The following is a 15,747-nucleotide window of genomic DNA, read 5'->3' as shown; positions in this document are numbered from 1 at the left end:
AGGTGGGGACAACTTCGGTGTGGGGTCCATCCTTCGATATAAGGATTTATTACAGTCAGGGCCAGGGGCCCCTGGGCACATCCTTTTTCCATTTTCCCTGGGAAAGAAAACTCAGCAGTCCAGGTTCCTGATGTCAGTTTGTAGGGCTCCCTTGGGTCTATCAGGGCAGCACAAGTTTGAGGTGGGGACAACTTCGGTGTGGGGTCCATCCTTCGATATAAGGATTTTTTGCAGTCAGGGTCAGGGGCCCCTGGGCACATCCTTTTTCCATTTTCCCTGGGAAAGAAAACTCAGCAGTCCAGGTTCCTGATGTCAGTTTGTAGGGCTCCCTTGGGTCTATCAGGGCAGCACAAGTTTGAGGTGGGGACAACTTCGGTGTGGGGTCCATCCTTCGATATAAGGATTTATTACAGTCAGGGCCAGGGGCCCCTGGGCACATCCTTTTTCCATTTTCCCTGGGAAAGAAAACTCAGCAGTCCAGGTTCCTGATGTCAGTTTGTAGGGCTCCCTTGGGTCTATCAGGGCAGCACAAGTTTGAGGTGGGGACAACTTCGGTGTGGGGTCCATCCTTTGATATAAGGATTTTTTGCAGTCAGGGCCAGGGGCCCCTGGGCACATCCTTTTTCCATTTTCCCTGGGAAAGAAAACTCAGCAGTCCAGGTTCCTGATGTCAGTTTGTAGGGCTCCCTTGGGTGTATCAGGGCAGCACAAGTTTGAGGTGGGGACAACTTCGGTGTGGGGTCCATCCTTCGATATAAGGATTTTTTGCAGTGTGGCCCCCCCCATGGCCAGGGAACCCTGGGCACATTCTTTTTCCATTTTCCCTGGGAAAGAAAACTCAGCAGTCCAGGTTCCTGATGTCAGTTTGTAGGGCTCCCTTGGGTCTATCAGGGCAGCACAAGTTTGAGGTGGGGACAACTTCGGTGTGGGGTCCATCCTTCGATATAAGGATTTTTTGCAGTCAGGGCCAGGGGCCCCATGGCACATCCTTTTTCCATTTTCCCTGGGAAAGAAAACTCAGCAGTCCAGGTTCCTGATGTCAGTTTGTAGGGCTCCCTTGGGTCTATCAGGGCAGCACAAGTTTGAGGTGGGGACAACTTCGGTGTGGGCTCCATCCTTCGATAAAAGGATTTTTTGTAGTGAGGCCCCAGCCCAGGGCCAGGGGCCCCTGGGCACATCCTTTTTCCATTTTCCCTGGGAAAGAAAACTCAGCAGTCCAGGTTCCTGATGTCAGTTTGTAGGGCTCCCTTGGCTCTATCAGGGCAGCACAAGTTTGAGGTGGGGACAACTTCGGTGTGGGGTCCATCCTTCGATATAAGGATTTTTTGCAGTCAGGGCCAGGGGCCCCTGGGCACATCCTTTTTCCATTTTCCCTGGGAAAGAAAACTCAGCAGTCCAGGTTCCTGATGTCAGTTTGTAGGGCTCCCTTGGGTCTATCAGGGCAGCACAAGTTTGAGGTGGGGACAACTTCGGTGTGGGCTCCATCCTTCGATATAAGGATTCTTTGCAGTGTGGCGCCAGCCCATGGCCAGGGGCCCCATGGCACATCCTTTTTCCATTTTCCCTGGGAAAGAAAACTCAGCAGTCCAGGTTCCTGATGTCAGTTTGTAGGGTTCCCTTGGGTGTATCAGGGCAGCACAATTTTGAGGTGGGGACAACTTCGGTGTGGGCTCCATCCTTCGATATAAGGATTTTTTGCAGTCAGGGCCAGGGGCCCCTGGGCACATCCTTTTTCCATTTTCCCTGGGAAAGAAAACTCAGCAGTCCAGGTTCCTGATGTCAGTTTGTAGGGCTCCCTTGGGTCGATCAGGGCAGCACAAGTTTGAGGTGGGGACAACTTAGGTGTGGGGTCCATCCTTTGATATAAGGATTTTTTGCAGTCAGGGTATGTGGCCCAGGGCCAGGGGCCCCTGGGCACATCCTTTTTCCATTTTCCCTGGGAAAGAAAACTCAGCAGTCCAGGTTCCTGATGTCAGTTTGTAGGGCTCCCTTGGGTCTATCAGGGCAGCACAAGTATGAGGTGGGGACAAATTTGGTGTGGGCTCCATCCTTCGATATAAGGAATTTTTGTAGTCAGGGCCAGGGGCCCCTGGGCACATCCTTTTTCCATTTTCCCTGGGAAAGAAAACTCAGCAGTCCAGGTTCCTGATGTCAGTTTGTAGGGCTCCCTTGGGTCTATCAGGGCAGCACAAGTTTGAGGTGGGGACAACTTCGGTGTGGGGTCCATCCTTCGATATAAGGATTTTTTGTAGTGAGGTCCCAGCCCAGGGCCAGGGGCCCCTGGGCACATCCTTTTTCCATTTTCCCTGGGAAAGAAAACTCAGCAGTCCAGGTTCCTGATGTCAGTTTGTAGGGCTCCCTTGGGTCGATCAGGGCAGCACAAGTTTGAGGTGGGGACAACTTCGGTGTGGGCTCCATCCTTTGATATAAGGATTTTTTGCAGTCAGGGTATGGGGCCCAGGGCCAGGGGCCCCTGGGCACATCCTTTTTCCATTTTCCCTGGGAAAGAAAACTCAGCAGTCCAGGTTCCTGATGTCAGTTTGTAGGGCTCCCTTGGGTCTATCAGGGCAGCACAAGTTTGAGGTGGGGACAACTTCGGTGTGGGGTCCATCCTTCGATATAAGGATTTTTTACAGTCAGGGCCAGGGGCCCCTGGGCACATCCTTTTTCCATTTCCCCTGGGAAAGAAAACTCAGCAGTCCAGGTTCGTGATGTCAGTTTGTAGGGCTCCCTTGGGTCTATCAGGGCAGCACAAGTTTGAGGTGGGGACAACTTCGGTGTGGGGTCCATCCTTCGATATAAGGAATTTTTGCAGTCAGGGCCAGGGGCCCCTGGGCACATCCTTTTTCCATTTTCCCTGGGAAAGAAAACTCAGCAGTCCAGGTTGCTGATGTCAGTTTGTAGGGCTCCCTTGGGTCTATCAGGGCAGCACAAGTTTGAGGTGGGGACAACTTCGGTGTGGGGTCCATCCTTCGATATATGGATTTTTTGTAGTGAGGCCCCAGCCCAGGGCCAGGGGCCCCATGGCACATCCTTTTTCCATTTTCCCTGGGAAAGAAAACTCAGCAGTCCAGGTTCCTGATGTCAGTTTGTAGGGCTCCCTTGGGTCTATCAGGGCAGCACAAGTATGAGGTGAGGACAAATTTGGTGTGGGCTCCATCCTTCGATATAAGGAATTTTTGCAGTCAGGGCCAGGGGCCCCTGGGCACATCCTTTTTCCATTTTCCCTGGGAAAGAAAACTCAGCAGTCCAGGTTCCTGATGTCAGTTTGTAGGGCTCCCTTGGGTCTATCAGGGCAGCACAAGTTTGAGGTGGGGACAACTTCGGTGTGGGGTCCATCCTTCGATATAAGGATTTTTTGTAGTGAGGCCCCAGCCCAGGGCCAGGGGCCCCTGGGCACATCCTTTTTCCATTTTCCCTGGGAAAGAAAACTCAGCAGTCCAGGTTCCTGATGTCAGTTTGTAGGGCTCCCTTGGGTCTATCAGGGCAGCACAAGTTTGAGGCGGGGACAACTTTGGTGTGGGGTCCATCCTTCGATATAAGGATTTTTTGCAGTCAGGGCCAGGGGCCCCTGGGCACATCCTTTTTCCATTTTCCCTGGGAAAGAAAACTCAGCAGTCCAGGTTCCTGATGTCAGTTTGTAGGGCTCCCTTGGGTCTATCAGGGCAGCACAAGTTTGAGGTGGGGACAACTTCGGTGTGGGGTCCATCCTTCGATATAAGGATTTTTTGTAGTGAGGCCCCAGCCCAGGGCCAGGGGCCCCTGGGCACATCCTTTTTCCATTTTCCCTGGGAAAGAAAACTCAGCAGTCCAGGTTCCTGATGTCAGTTTGTAGGGCTCCCTTGGGTCTATCAGGGCAGCACAAGTTTGAGGTGGGGACAACTTCGGTGTGGGGTCCATCCTTCGATATAAGGATTTTTTGCAGTCAGGGCCAGGGGCCCCTGGGCACATCCTTTTTCCATTTTCCCTGGGAAAGAAAACTCAGCAGTCCAGGTTCCTGATGTCAGTTTGTAGGGCTCCCTTGGGTCTATCAGGGCAGCACAAGTTTGAGGTGGGGACAACTTCGGTGTGGGGTCCATCCTTTGATATAAGGATTTTTTGCAGTCAGGGTATGGGGCCCAGGGCGAGGGGCCCCTGGGCACATCCTTTTTCCATTTTCCCTGGGAAAGAAAACTCAGCAGTCCAGGTTCCTGATGTCAGTTTGTAGGGCTCCCTTGGGTCTATCAGGGCAGCGCAAGTTTGAGGTGGGGACAACTTCGGTGTGGGGTCCATCCTTCGATATAAGGATTTTTTGCAGTCAGGGCCAGGGGCCCCTGGGCACATCCTTTTTCCATTTTCCCTGGGAAAGAAAACTTAGCAGTCCAGGTTCCTGATGTCAGTTTGTAGGGCTCCCTTGGGTCGATCAGGGCAGCACAAGTTTGAGGTGGGGACAACTTCGGTGTGGGCTCCATCCTTTGATATAAGGATTTTTTGCAGTCAGGGCCAGGGGCCCAGGGCCAGGGGCCCCTGGGCACATCCTTTTTCCATTTTCCCTGGGAAAGAAAACTCAGCAGTCCAGGTTCCTGATGTCAGTTTGTAGGGTTCCCTTGGGTGTATCAGGGCAGCACAATTTTGAGGTGGGGACAACTTTAATGTGGGGTCCATCCTTCGATATAAGGATTTTTTGCAGTCAGGGCCAGGGGCCCCATGGCACGTCCTTTTTCCATTTTCCCTGGGAAAGAAAACTCAGCAGTCCAGGTTCCTGATGTCAGTTTGTAGGGCTCCCTTGGGTCTATCAGGGCAGCACAAGTTTGAGGTGGGGACAACTTCGGTGTGGGGTCCATCCTTTGATATAAGGATTTTTTGCAGTCAGGGTATGGGGCCCAGGGCCAGGGGCCCCTGGGCACATACTTTTTCCATTTTCCCTGGGAAAGAAAACTCAGCAGTCCAGGTTCCTGATGTCAGTTTGTAGGGCTCCCTTGGGTCTATCAGGGCAGCGCAAGTTTGAGGTGGGGACAACTTCGGTGTGGGGTCCATCCTTCGATATAAGGATTTTTTGCAGTCAGGGCCAGGGGCCCCATGGCACATCCTTTTTCCATTTTCCCTGGGAAAGAAAACTCAGCAGTCCAGGTTCCTGATGTCAGTTTGTAGGGCTCCCTTGGGTCTATCAGGGCAGCACAAGTTTGAGGTGGGGACAACTTCGGTGTGGGCTCCATCCTTCGATAAAAGGATTTTTTGTAGTGAGGCCCCAGCCCAGGGCCAGGGGCCCCTGGGCACATCCTTTTTCATTTTCCCTGGGAAAGAAAACTCAGCAGTCCAGGTTCCTGATGTCAGTTTGTAGGGCTCCCTTGGGTCTATCAGGGCAGCACAAGTTTGAGGTGGGGACAACTTCGGTGTGGGGTCCATCCTTCGATATAAGGATTTTTTGCAGTCAGGGCCAGGGGTCCCTGGGCACATCCTCTTTCCATTTTCCCTGGGAAAGAAAACTCAGCAGTCCAGTTTCCTGATGTCAGTTTGTAGGGCTCCCTTGGGTCTATCAGGGCAGCACAAGTTTGAGGTGGGGACAACTTCGGTGTGGGGTCCATCCTTCGATATATGGTTTTTTTGTAGTGAGGCCCCAGCCCAGGGCCAGGGGACCCATGGCACATCCTTTTTCCATTTTCCCTGGGAAAGAAAACTCAGCAGTCCAGGTTCCTGATGTCAGTTTGTAGGGCTCCCTTGGGTCTATCAGGGCAGCACAAGTATGAGGTGGGGACAAATTTGGTGTGGGCTCCATCCTTCGATATAAGGAATTTTTGCAGTCAGGGCCAGGGGCCCCTGGGCACATCCTTTTTCCATTTTCCCTGGGAAAGAAAACTCAGCAGTCCAGGTTCCTGATGTCAGTTTGTAGGGCTCCCTTGGGTCTATCAGGGCAGCACAAGTTTGAGGTGGGGACAACTTCGGTGTGGGCTCCATCCTTCGATATAAGGATTTTTTGTAGTGAGGCCCCAGCCCAGGGCCACGGGCCCCTGGGCACATCCTTTTTCCATTTTCCCTGGGAAAGAAAACTCAGCAGTCCAGGTTCCTGATGTCAGTTTGTAGGGCTCCCTTGGGTCTATCAGGGCAGCACAAGTTTGAGGCGGGGACAACTTTGGTGTGGGGTCCATCCTTCGATATAAGGATTTTTTGCAGTCAGGGCCAGGGGCCCCTGGGCACATCCTTTTTCCATTTTCCCTGGGAAAGAAAACTCAGCAGTCCAGGTTCCTGATGTCAGTTTGTAGGGCTCCCTTGGGTCTATCAGGGCAGCACAAGTTTGAGGTGGGGACAACTTCGGTGTGGGGTCCATCGTTCGATATAAGGATTTTTTGTAGTGAGGCCCCAGCCCAGGGCCAGGGGCCCCTGGGCACATCCTTTTTCCATTTTCCCTGGGAAAGAAAACTCAGCAGTCCAGGTTCCTGATGTCAGTTTGTAGGGCTCCCTTGGGTGTATCAGGGCAGCACAAGTTTGAGGTGGGGACAACTTCGGTGTGGGGTCCATCCTTCGATATAAGGATTTTCTGCAGTCAGGGCCAGGGGCCCCTGGGCACATCCTTTTTCCATTTTCCCTGGGAAAGAAAACTCAGCAGTCCAGGTTCCTGATGTCAGTTTGTAGGGCTCCCTTGGCTCTATCAGGGCAGCACAAGTTTGAGTTGGGGACAACTTCGGTGTGGGGTCCATCCTTCGATATAAGGATTCTTTGCAGTGTGGGCCCAGCCCATGGCCAGGGGCCCCTGGGCACATCCTTTTTCCATTTTCCCTGGGAAAGAAAACTCAGCAGTCCAGGTTCCTGATGTCAGTTTGTAGGGCTCCCTTGGGTCTATCAGGGCAGCGCAAGTTTGAGGTGGGGACAACTTCGGTGTGGGGTCCATCCTTCGATATAAGGATTTTTTGCAGTCAGGGCCAGGGGCCCCATGGCACATCCTTTTTCCATTTTCCCTGGGAAAGAAAACTCAGCAGTCCAGGTTCCTGATGTCAGTTTGTAGGGCTCCCTTGGGTCTATCAGGGCAGCACAAGTATGAGGTGGGGACAACTTCGGTGTGGGCTCCATCCTTCGATAAAAGGATTTTTTGTAGTGAGGCCCCAGCCCAGGGCCAGGGGCCCCTGGGCACATCCTTTTTCATTTTCCCTGGGAAAGAAAACTCAGCAGTCCAGGTTCCTGATGTCAGTTTGTAGGGCTCCCTTGGGTCTATCAGGGCAGCACAAGTTTGAGGTGGGGACAACTTCGGTGTGGGGTCCATCCTTCGATATAAGGATTTTTTGCAGTCAGGGCCAGGGGTCCCTGGGCACATCCTCTTTCCATTTTCCCTGGGAAAGAAAACTCAGCAGTCCAGTTTCCTGATGTCAGTTTGTAGGGCTCCCTTGGGTCTATCAGGGCAGCACAAGTTTGAGGTGGGGACAACTTCGGTGTGGGGTCCATCCTTCGATATAAGGATTCTTAGCAGTGAGGCCCCAGCCCAGGTCCAGGGGCCCCTGGGCACATCCTTTTTCCATTTTCCCTGGGAAAGTAAACTCAGCAGTCCAGGTTCCTGATGTCAGTTTGTAGGGCTCCCTTGGGTCTATCAGGGCAGCACAAGTTTGAGGTGGGGACAACTTCGGTGTGGGGTCCATCCTTCGATATAAGGATTTTTTGTAGTGAGGCCCCAGCCCAGGGCCAGGGCCCCCTGAGCACATCCTTTTTCCATTTTCCCTGGGAAAGAAAACTCAGCAGTCCAGGTTCCTGATGTCAGTTTGTAGGGCTCCCTTGGGTCTATCAGGGCAGCACAAGTTTGAGGTGGGGACAACTTCGGTGTGGGGTCCATCCTTCGATATAAGGATTTTTTGCAGTCAGGTTATGGGGCCCAGGGCCAGGGGCGCCTGGGCACATCCTTTTTCCATTTTCCCTGGGAAAGAAAACTCAGCAGTCCAGGTTCCTGATGTCAGTTTGTAGGGCTCCCTTGGGTCTATCAGGGCAGCACAAGTTTGAGGTGGGGACAACTTCGGTGTGGGGTCCATCCTTCGATATAAGGATTTTTTGCAGTCAGGGCCAGGGGCCCCTGGGCACATCCTTTTTCCATTTTCCCTGGGAAAGAAAACTCAGCAGTCCAGGTTCCTGATGTCAGTTTTTAGGGCTCCCTTGGGTCTATCAGGGCAGTACAAGTTTGAGGTGGGGACAACTTCGGTGTGGGGTCCATCCTTCGATATAAGGATTTTTTGCAGTGAGGCCCCAGCCCAGGGCCAGGGGCCCCTGGGCACAACCTTTTTCCATTTTCCCTGGGAAAGAAAACTCAGCAGTCCAGGTTCCTGATGTCAGTTTGTAGGGCTCCCTTGGGTCTATCAGGGCAGCACAAGTATGAGGTGGGTACAAATTTGGTGTGGGCTCCATCCTTCGATATAAGGAATTTTTGCAGTCAGGGCCAGGGGCCCCTGGGCACATCCTTTTTCCATTTTCCCTGGGAAAGAAAACTCAGCAGTCCAGGTTCCTGATGTCAGTTTGTAGGGCTCCCTTGGGTCTATCAGGGCAGCACAAGTTTGAGGTGGGGACAACTTCGGTGTGGGGTCCATCCTTCGATATAAGGATTTTTTGTAGTGAGGCCCCAGCCCAGGGCCAGGGGCCCCTGGGCACATCCTTTTTCCATTTTCCCTGGGAAAGAAAACTCAGCAGTCCAGGTTCCTGATGTCAGTTTGTAGGGCTCCCTTGGGTCTATCAGGGCAGCACAAGTTTGAGGTGGGGACAACTTCGGTGTGGGGTCCATCCTTCGATATAAGGATTTTTTGTAGTGAGGCCCCAGCCCAGGGCCAGGGGCCCCTGGGAACATCCTTTTTACATTTTCCCTGGGAAAGAAAACTCAGCAGTCCAGGTTCCTGATGTCAGTTTGTAGGGCTCCCTTGGGTCTATCAGGGCAGCACAAGTTTGAGGTGGGGACAACTTCGGTGTGGGGTCCATCCTTCGATATAAGGATTTTTTGCAGTCAGGGCCAGGGGCCCCTGGGCACATCCTTTTTCCATTTTCCCTGGGAAAGAAAACTCAGCAGTCCAGGTTCCTGATGTCAGTTTGTAGGGCTCCCTTGGGTCTATCAGGGCAGCACAAGTTTGAGGTGGGGACAACTTCGGTGTGGGGTCCATCCTTCGATATAAGGATTTTTTGCAGTCAGGGCCAGGGGCCCCTGGGCACATCCTTTTTCCATTTTCCCTGGGAAAGAAAACTCAGCAGTCCAGGTTCCTGATGTCAGTTTGTAGGGCTCCCTTGGGTCTATCAGGGCAGCACAAGTTTGAGGTGGGGACAACTTCGGTGTGGGGTCCATCCTTTGATATAAGGATTTTTTGCAGTCAGGGTATGGGGCCCAGGGCCAGGGGCCCCTGGGCACATCCTTTTTCCATTTTCCCTGGGAAAGAAAACTCAGCAGTCCAGGTTCCTGATGTCAGTTTGTAGGGCTCCCTTGGGTCTATCAGGGCAGCACAAGTTTGAGGTGGGGAAAACTTCGGTGTGGGGTCCATCCTTCGATATAAGGATTTTTTGTAGTGAGGCACAAGCCCAGGCCCAGGGGTCCCATGGCACATCCTTTTTCCATTTTCCCTGGGAAAGAAAACTCAGCAGTCCAGGTTCCTGGTGTCAGTGTGTAGGGCTCCCTTGGGTGTATCAGGGCAGCACAAGTTTGAGGTGGGGACAACTTTGGTGTGGGGTCCATCCTTCGATATAAGAATTTTTTGCAGTCAGGGCCAGGGGCCCCTGGGCACATCCTTTTTCCATTTTCCCTGGGAAAGAAAACTCAGCAGTCCAGGTTCCTGATGTCAGTTTGTAGGGCTCCCTTGGGTCTATCAGGGCAGCACAAGTTTGAGGTGGGGACAACTTCGGTGTGGGGTCCATCCTTCGATATAAGGATTCCTTGCAGTGAGGCCCCAGCCCAGGGCAAGGGGCCCCTGGGCACAACCTTTTTCCATTTTCCCTGGGAAAGAAAACTCAGCAGTCCAGGTTCCTGATGTCAGTTTGTAGTGCTCCCTTGGGTCTATCAGGGCAGCACAAGTTTGAGGTGGGGAACACTTCGGTGTGGGGTCCATCCTTCGATATAAGGATTCTTTGCAGTCAGGGTCACGGGCCCCTGGCCATAACCTTTTTCCATTTTCCCTGGGAAAGAAAACTCAGCAGTCCAGGTTCCTGATGTCAGTTTGTAGGGCTCCCTTGGGTCTATCAGGGCAGCACAAGTTTGAGGAGGGGACAACTTCGGTGTGGGGTCCATCCTTCGATATAAGGATTTTTTGCAGTCAGGGCCAGGGGTCCCTGGGCACATCCTTTTTCCATTTCCCCTGGGAAAGAAAACTCAGCAGTCCAGGTTCGTGATGTCAGTTTGTAGGGCTCCCTTGGGTCTATCAGGGCAGCACAAGTTTGAGGTGGGGACAACTTCGGTGTGGGGTCCATCCTTCGATATAAGGATTTTTTGTAGTGAGGCCCCAGCCCAGGGCCAGGGGCCCCTGGGCACATCCTTTTTCCATTTTCCCTGGGAAAGAAAACTCAGCAGTCCAGGTTCCTGATGTCAGTTTGTAGGGCTCCCTTGGGTCTATCAGGGCAGCACAAGTTTGAGGTGGGGACAACTTCGGTGTGGGGTCCATCCTTCGATATAAGGATTTTTTGTAGTGAGGCCCCAGCCCAGGGCCAGGGGCCCCTGGGCACATCCTTTTTCCATTTTCCCTGGGAAAGAAAACTCAGCAGTCCAGGTTCCTGATGTCAGTTTGTAGGGCTCCCTTGGGTCTATCAGGGCAGCACAAGTTTGAGGTGGGGACAACTTCGGTGTGGGGTCCATCCTTCGATATAAGGATTCTTTGCAGTGAGGCCCCAGCCCAGGGCCAGGGGCCCCTGGGCACAACCTTTTTCCATTTTCCCTGGGAAAGAAAACTCAGCAGTCCAGGTTCCTGATGTCAGTTTGTAGGGCTCCCTTGGGTCTATCAGGGCAGCACAAGTATGAGGTGGGTACAAATTTGGTGTGGGCTCCATCCTTCGATATAAGGAATTTTTGCAGTCAGGGCCAGGGGCCCCTGGGCACATCCTTTTTCCATTTTCCCTGGGAAAGAAAACTCAGCAGTCCAGGTTCCTGATGTCAGTTTGTACCGCTCCCTTGGGTCTATCAGGGCAGCACAAGTTTGAGGTGGGGACAACTTCGGTGTGGGGTCCATCCTTCGATATAAGGATTTTTTGTAGTGAGGCCCCAGCCCAGGGCCAGGGGCCCCTGGGCACATCCTTTTTCCATTTTCCCTGGGAAAGAAAACTCAGCAGTCCAGGTTCCTGATGTCAGTTTGTAGGGCTCCCTTGGGTCTATCAGGGCAGCACAAGTTTGAGGTGGGGACAACTTCGGTGTGGGGTCCATCCTTCGATATAAGGATTTTTTGCAGTCAGGGCCAGGGGCCCCTGGGCACATCCTTTTTCCTTTTCCCTGGGAAAGAAAACTCAGCAGTCCAGGTTCCTGATGTCAGTTTGTAGGGCTCCCTTGGGTCTATCAGGGCAGCACAAGTTTGAGGTGGGGACAATTTCGGTGTGGGGTCCATCCTTCGATATAAGGATTTTTTGCAGTGTGGCCCCAGCCCATGGCCAGGGAACCCTGGGCACATCCTTTTTCCATTTTCCCTGGGAAAGAAAACTCAGCAGTCCAGGTTCCTGATGTCAGTTTGTAGGGCTCCCTTGGGTCTATCAGGGCAGCACAAGTTTGAGGTGGGGACAACTTCGGTGTGGGGTCCATCCTTCGATATAAGGATTTTTTGCAGTCAGGGCCAGGGGCCCCTGGGCACATCCTTTTTCCATTTTCCCTGGGAAAGAAAACTCAGCAGTCCAGGTTGCTGATGTCAGTTTGTAGGGCTCCCTTGGGTCTATCAGGGCAGCACAAGTTTGAGGTGGGGACAACTTCGGTGTGGGGTCCATCCTTCGATATAAGGATTTTTTGCAGTCAGGGCCAGGGGCCCCTGGGCACATCCTTTTTCCATTTTCCCTGGGAAAGAAAACTCAGCAGTCCAGGTTCCTGATGTCAGTTTGTAGGGCTCCCTTGGGTCTATCAGGGCAGCACAAGTTTGAGGTGGGGACAACTTCGGTGTGGGGTCCATCCTTCGATATAAGGATTTTTTGCAGTCAGGGCCAGGGGCCCCATGGCACATCCTTTTTCCATTTTCCCTGGGAAAGAAAACTCAGCAGTCCAGGTTCCTGATGTCAGTTTGTAGGGCTCCCTTGGGTCTATCAGGGCAGCACAAGTTTGAGGTGGGGACAACTTCGGTGTGGGGTCCATCCTTCGATATAAGGATTTTTTGCAGTCAGGGCCAGGGGCCCCTGGGCACATCCTTTTTCCATTTTCCCTGGGAAAGAAAACTCAGCAGTCCAGGTTCCTGATGTCAGTTTGTAGGGCTCCCTTGGGTCTATCAGGGCAGCACAAGTTTGAGGTGGGGACAACTTCGGTGTGGGGTCCATCCTTCGATATAAGGATTTTTTGCAGTGTGGCCCCAGCCCATGGCCAGGGAACCCTGGGCACAACCTTTTTCCATTTTCCCTGGGAAAGAAAACTCAGCAGTCCAGGTTCCTGATGTCAGTTTGTAGGGCTCCCTTGGGTCTATCAGGGCAGCACAAGTATGAGGTGGGGACAACTTCGGTGTGGGGTCCATCCTTCGATATAAGGATTTTTTGCAGTCAGGGCCAGGGGCCCCTGGGCACATCCTTTTTCCATTTTCCCTGGGAAAGAAAACTCAGCAGTCCAGGTTCCTGATGTCAGTTTGTAGGGCTCCCTTGGGTCTATCAGGGCAGCACAAGTTTGAGGTGGGGACAACTTCGGTGTGGGGTCCATCCTTTGATATAAGGATTTTTTGCAGTCAGGGTATGGGGCCCAGGGCCAGGGGCCCCTGGGCACATCCTTTTTCCATTTTCCCTGGGAAAGAAAACTCAGCAGTCCAGGTTCCTGATGTCAGTTTGTAGTGCTCCCTTGGGTCTATCAGGGCAGCACAAGTTTGAGGTGGGGAACACTTCGGTGTGGGGTCCATCCTTCGATATAAGGATTCTTTGCAGTCAGGGCCAGGGTCCCCTGGGCACATCCTTTTTCCATTTAACCTGGGAAAGAAAACTCAGCAGTCCAGGTTCCTGATGTCAGTTTGTAGGGCTCCCTTGGGTGTATCAGGGCAGCACAAGTTTGAGGTGGGGACAACTTTGGTGTGGGGTCCATCCTTCGATATAAGGATTTTTTGCAGTCAGGGCCAGGGGCCCCTGGGCACATCCTTTTTCCATTTTCCCTGGGAAAGAAAACTCAGCAGTCCAGGTTCCTGATGTCAGTTTGTAGGGCTCCCTTGGGTCGATCAGGGCAGTACAAGTTTGAGGTGGGGACAACTTCGGTGTGGGGTCCATCCTTCGATATAAGGATTCTTTGCAGTGTGGGCCCAGCCCATGGCCAGGGTCCCCTGGGCACATCCTTTTTCCATTTTCCCTGGGAAAGAAAACTCAGCAGTCCAGGTTCCTGATGTCAGTTTGTAGGGTTCCCTTGGGTGTATCAGGGCAGCACAATTTTGAGGTGGGGACAACTTTAATGTGGGGTCCATCCTTCGATATAAGGATTTTTTGCAGTCAGGGCCAGGGGCCCCTGGGCACGTCCTTTTTCCATTTTCCCTGGGAAAGAAAACTCAGCAGTCCAGGTTCCTGATGTCAGTTTGTAGGGCTCCCTTGGGTCTATCAGGGCAGTACAAGTTTGAGGTGGGGACAACTTCGGTGTGGGGTCCATCCTTCGATATAAGGATTTTTTGCAGTGAGGCCCCAGCCCAGGGCAAGGGGCCCCTGGGCACAACCTTTTTCCATTTTCCCTGGGAAAGAAAACTCAGCAGTCCAGGTTCCTGATGTCAGTTTGTAGTGCTCCCTTGGGTCTATCAGGGCAGCACAAGTTTGAGGTGGGGAACACTTCGGTGTGGGGTCCATCCTTCGATATAAGGATTCTTTGCAGTCAGGGCCAGGGTCCCCTGGGCACATCCTTTTTCCATTTTCCCTGGGAAAGAAAACTCAGCAGTCCAGGTTCCTGATGTCAGTTTGTAGGGCTCCCTTGGGTGTATCAGGGCAGCACAAGTTTGAGGTGGGGACAACTTTGGTGTGGGGTCCATCCTTCGATATAAGGATTTTTTGCAGTCAGGGCCAGGGGCCCCTGGGCACATCCTTTTTCCATTTTCCCTGGGAAAGAAAACTCAGCAGTCCAGGTTCCTGATGTCAGTTTGTAGGGCTCCCTTGGGTCTATCAGGGCAGTACAAGTTTGAGGTGGGGACAACTTCGGTGTGGGGTCCATCCTTCGATATAAGGATTTTTTGCAGTGTGGGCCCAGCCCATGGCCAGGGTCCCCTGGGCACATCCTTTTTCCATTTTCCCTGGGAAAGAAAACTCAGCAGTCCAGGTTCCTGATGTCAGTTTGTAGGGTTCCCTTGGGTGTATCAGGGCAGCACAATTTTGAGGTGGGGACAACTTTAATGTGGGGTCCATCCTTCGATATAAGGATTTTTTGCAGTCAGGGCCAGGGGCCCCTGGGCACATCCTTTTTCCATTTTCCCTGGGAAAGAAAACTCAGCAGTCCAGGTTCCTGATGTCAGTTTGTAGGGCTCCCTTGGGTCTATCAGGGCAGCACAAGTTTGAGGTGGGGACAACTTCGGTGTGGGGTCCATCCTTTGATATAAGGATTTTTTGCAGTCAGGGTATGGGGCCCAGGGCCAGGGGCCCCTGGGCACATCCTTTTTCCATTTTCCCTGGGAAAGAAAACTCAGCAGTCCAGGTTCCTGATGTCAGTTTGTAGGGCTCCCTTGGGTCTATCAGGGCAGCGCAAGTTTGAGGTGGGGACAACTTCGGTGTGGGGTCCATCCTTCGATATAAGGATTTTTTGCAGTCAGGGCCAGGGGCCCCTGGGCACATCCTTTTTCCATTTTCCCTGGGAAAGAAAACTCAGCAGTCCAGGTTCCTGATGTCAGTTTGTAGGGCTCCCTTGGGTCGATCAGGGCAGCACAAGTTTGAGGTGGGGACAACTTCGGTGTGGGCTCCATCCTTTGATATAAGGATTTTTTGCAGTCAGGGTATGGGGCCCAGGGCCAGGGGCCCCATGGCACATCCTTTTTCCATTTTCCCTGGGAAAGAAAACTCAGCAGTCCAGGTTCCTGATGTCAGTTTGTAGGGCTCCCTTGGGTCTATCAGGGCAGCACAAGTTTGCGGTGGGGACAACTTCGGTGTGGGGTCCATCCTTCGATATAAGGATTTTTTGCAGTGAGGCCCCAGCCCAGGGCCAGGGGCCCCTGGGCACATCCTTTTTCCATTTCCCCTGGGAAAGAAAACTCAGCAGTCCAGGTTCGTGATGTCAGTTTGTAGGGCTCCCTTGGGTCTATCAGGTCAGCACAAGTTTGAGGTGGGGACAACTTCGGTGTGGGGTCCATCCTTCGATATAAGGAATTTTTGCAGTCAGGGCCAGGGGCCCCTGGGCACATCCTTTTTCCATTTTCCCTGGGAAAGAAAACTCAGCAGTCCAGGTTGCTGATGTCAGTTTGTAGGGCTCCCTTGGGTCTATCAGGGCAGCACAAGTTTGAGGTGGGGACAACTTCGGTGTGGGGTCCATCCTTCGATATATGGTTTTTTTGTAGTGAGGCCCCAGCCCAGGGCCAGGGGCCCCATGGCACATCCTTTTTACATTTTCCCTGGGAAAGAAAACTCAGCAGTCCAGGTTCCTGATGTCAGTTTGTAGGGCTCCCTTGGGTCTATCAGGGCAGCACAAGTATGAGGTGGGGACAAATTTGGTGTGGG

Source organism: Lonchura striata, chromosome 26 (assembly GCF_050655825.1).
Source record: "Lonchura striata isolate lonStrDom1 chromosome 26, ASM5065582v1, whole genome shotgun sequence".
In the NCBI taxonomy this organism is placed as follows: domain Eukaryota; kingdom Metazoa; phylum Chordata; class Aves; order Passeriformes; family Estrildidae; genus Lonchura; species Lonchura striata.
Note: the sequence above shows the minus strand (reverse complement) of the source record.